General features: G+C 28.5%; 1 pseudogene; it reads left to right on the forward strand.

Annotated features, from left to right (window-relative positions):
• On the forward strand, window positions 1-2995 carry LOC129322411 (S-adenosyl-L-methionine:benzoic acid/salicylic acid carboxyl methyltransferase 1-like; annotated as a pseudogene).
• The last annotated feature ends 1414 nt before the right edge of the window (window positions 2996-4409 follow it).

The raw sequence follows: 4409 nt of genomic DNA on the forward strand, positions 1-4409 counted from the left end.
ATGGACGTCGCTCAAGTGTTGCATATGAATGGAGGCACTACAGAAACAAGCTACTCACACAATTCTTTGTTACCGGTATATATCAAAATCTATTCAATCCTTTTCTAACATTCCATTTGCAAGCATTATTGCTTTATGCTTACTAATAATATACACAATCAATGTGATAGCAAAGGGCGGCTTCTTCAACAAAGCTCATAAGAGACAAAGCCATAGCTTCCTTCTATGAAGATAAAATCCCTCGAAACCTAAACATTGCAGATTTGGGTTGTTCATCTGGATCAAACACTTTCTTTATCTCTTTCGAATTGATTGAAACTGTGGAGAAGCTTTGTAAAGACTTAAACCAAGAATCTCCAGAATACAATGATTTTCTTGAATGACCTACCAAGCAATGATTTCAACACAACCTTCAAATCTCTTGAAAGCTTTAAACAAAAGCTAAGTAAGGAAGTGGTTGGTGGGATTGGTCCATGCTACATTAGTGGTGTTCCTGGTTCCTTTTGTGGCAGGATTTTCCCACTAAATCTTTGCATTTTGGTCATTCCTCTTACGGTCTTCATTGGATGTCTCAGGTACATATATAAGTAATTTGATTTCTTTTAGATTGTATTGAGAATTCATTGTTGGTTTTTGTAAGTTATAATTAATATAGGTGAGTGTGATTGTTAATTGTAGGTTCCTGAGGGTGTAGAGAATAATAAGGGCAATGTTTGCATGACAAGCATAAGCCCTTTAAATGTGCGCAATGCTTACTACCATCAATTTCGAAGTGATTTTTCAATGTTTCTCAAGTTTCGTGCTCAAGAGCTTTTTGAAGGGGGTTGTATCGTACTTACACTCGTGGGAAGAAGTGATGATTCATTAATGAATAAATATATCATCATTTGGGAGATTGTAGCTGAAGCGCTTAATGACATGGTCTTGGAGGTATGCCATGCATGTTTTTAACTATTCCTTCTGATCCTTAATATAAGATAAAGTTTAGAAGTTTTTCAAAGATTAAAGTAGTTAATTTTATTTTTTTAATTCTACCCTTGTTTCATTTATTATGGTTTGACTTCTTAGGTTATAAGTTATTATGGATATTAATTGCAAAGAAAGGTGAAATTAAAAAGTTACATAACATTATAAGTTTAAGGTTACAACAAATAGTGTTAGTTTAATGAGTGAGTAGTTGGTTAACATTTGCCTTATATTAACGATGGGAGGGAGTATACAATTTTCTTTGAAATGCATACAAAAGGGGGAAAAAAAGGGTAAATAACAATTTGACCCTTAAACTATAAGTACAGGTGAATTTGAGACCCTAAACTCATTTTTTGAGCAATATTCCTTCCTAACCTTTGAAAATGATGCAATGTAATTTTATCATTAACAATAGTTAATTTTGATCATTAATTGACTAGAAAATAACATAAAAAGACCTTAAAAATTACAAAGAATGACCAAGAAAACTTTCTTAGTTCTTTTTGTAATTTTTTGGATCCTTGTTTGTTATTATTGTGTCATCATATGCAACTCTTTTTTTTATCATTTTCTAATGGAGATTCTTTTCTGTCATTTTTTGATCAACTAACAATCAACATTAACTTTTCTTAATGGTAAGAGCTATATTACACCGTTTTTAAAAGTTAAGGAAAAAATATTGCACATAAACTAATTTAGGATCTCAGACATACCTAGACTTATAGTCTAAGAGGTAAATTGCCCTTTAACTTAAGGAAAAAGGAATAATAAAACTTTGGGTTAAATATCATTTCCTCCTTAACTTTTTATAAGAGTGATGGGCACCCTATACTAAAGAGTGGGCCAATATCTCCCTAACAATTTTTTTAAGAGCAAAATCACTCTTCCATCAGAAACTTGTCATCCCCTCAGTTATCTACTAAAATGGAATTGTTGTAGAGCCCATGTATAGTAATAGTAAGCATTCTAATCCATTTTCCATTGTTTCATGTTCATTTTGCTCTACAACTATTCCACATCCACAGATAAGGGAAAAAGGTGATGGGTATTTGACAGAAGGATATTTTCGCTCCTAAGAAAATTTTTTAGGTGGATATTGCCCTATCCTATAGTTCGGAGTGCCTAGCACTTATAAAAAAAAAGTTTAGGGGGAAATGGTCTTTAACCATAAAATTTATTTTTTAAAATTTATTTTAGTTATTGATTAAGTTCTTAAAATTTAATTTTTATCAATTTGGCGCTTTACATTTTCTTAAATTATCATATTAGTCTTTGAAATTTTAAAATACAAATTAACTCTCAAATTAATCTAATATGTAAAGTATATTTAATAACTTAACATGTGTATGTAGCTAAATGAGAATAAATAAATTTTAAATTAATTTCTTTTTTATCAATCTAGTCCCTTATGCATTGTGTTTTGTTATTTTATCTTTTTAAACTTTTGAATCTTTTTTTTTATACCAAAAGAATTACACCTCTTTAATAATATACATGGTTGCCATTAGTATTCTGTTATCTATGGCTATAGATTTTATTAATGTTATTTTTTAAAAAAATAATAAGAATTAAATTGATAATTGAGGCAAATTTGATACACTAAAAGTTTCACTATCCTAAAAAAAAATAAAGATTAGTGCATGATAGAGCAATTTAATTGTTTTGATGTGCATTGCAGGGGATGATAGAGGAACATAAAATGGATTCATACAATGTTCCATTCTATACTCCATCCTCATTTGAATTGAAATTAGAGGTTGTAAAAGAAGGCTCCTTCACGATTAATCACTTAGAGGAATTTGAAACAAATTGGGAGGCGGCATATGAGGAGAAGCGTAATGGTGGTAAAGAATACCAAGTTGCACAATTCATAAGAGCTGTGACTGAACCTTTGCTTGTTAGCTACTTTGGAGAAACTATAATGGATCATGTTTTTCAGCATTGCCAACAAGTACTAGCCCATCGTATGTCTCAGGGAAACATGGTGTATCTCAGTCTCTCCATATCTTTGATGAGAACAGGTTGAAGAAGCGGCATATATGCTTTTACATACATACATACATACATATATATATATATATATATATATATATAGTATGTTTGTGTGCATAATTCATGATGAATAAACCATTTGTTTACATTTGTGCTCTTGAGATTGTGTACGCTTGATTTTATGGTAATTAACTAGAAATTAGGCCCCGTGTGATGCACAGGTAAATCACCTGTATATTTTATTTGAAGGAAATAGAAAAAAGGGGATAGAAGATTTCAATAACTTCACTTTAAAATAATATTTATTAATTATATTATGTAATAATAATAAATAATTAAAAATAATAGTTAATTAATTGTATGCAAAAACTATAATATTTATTAATAACAATAATTAGTTAACATTAATAAGAATACCGAACTAAATACTTTTACAAATACAAGAATTAATTAATTACTTATAAATTTAATAAAAATTAATAAATATAATTGCAATGCTATTTTAGCTACAAATTATTTTTATAAAAAATTATTCAAGCTTAATTTAGTCATGAATTATTTATATAAAAAAATGAACTAATTGAATCAAGCTTCTCTCACACATGGTAATGAAAAGCCTTAAGTCATATCAAGCTTTTCACAAATTCTAGAATGTAGTGAAGTATACCTTAGGTCATTCTTATCCCAAGAGAGCAAGCGAAGCAAACAATTTTAATTCATGAACCATTTGCAACTTAAAATCAACATTGGTTTGACAAAAATTAAGAAGAAAAATATTTTTGATTTTCGAAATATTAAGTAAAAATGAATGGAAGCAAAATTGACTCAAACGAGCAAATGAGTGAATTCTTCAAGTTTTAAATCCATTCCATCATCACAAACTCTTTAATTGCATGAGCTCGGTCCCTATGTGACTCAGTTGACAAAATAAAAACCTAATGACCATTAGGACCAGGTAAATGTAGCTTAAATCAAGACACATAACTCCTTAACAATTGCCAAATTTTGATTAAACAAATCACACTAAATTTTTGCCTCGCTAAAACATTGCTCTAACACTTAGAACAATTAAATTTAAACAATCAACTCTTTGTTAAGACCTAATAGAAATTAAATGAATCATAAATATCAAACAAGACTCAAGAGGAATTCAAATTCAGCAAATAATAACTATTAAAATATAAACTCAAACACTTGAAGTGCAGTAATTCAATAAAAATGTAAATCAAAGCAATCTAATCATGACACCAAAAAAAAGATATCAAACTAATTCAATCAATTTAATCAAAATTAATAAATTAAATTTAAAATCATAATAAGAATTAAAATTAAATTTGAGCTACAACATAACCAAAATTAAGAGAATATGAAATTTAAATAAAATTTTATCATTTAAAAAAAATTTAAAAATTTAAACAGTATTTAATTGAAAAAAAATAATTTTTTTT

The sequence above is a fragment of the Prosopis cineraria genome, unplaced genomic scaffold (genome assembly GCF_029017545.1).
Source record: "Prosopis cineraria cultivar Desert tree isolate PC_DT_omini unplaced genomic scaffold, ASM2901754v1 PC10, whole genome shotgun sequence".
Lineage (NCBI taxonomy): Eukaryota > Viridiplantae > Streptophyta > Magnoliopsida > Fabales > Fabaceae > Prosopis > Prosopis cineraria.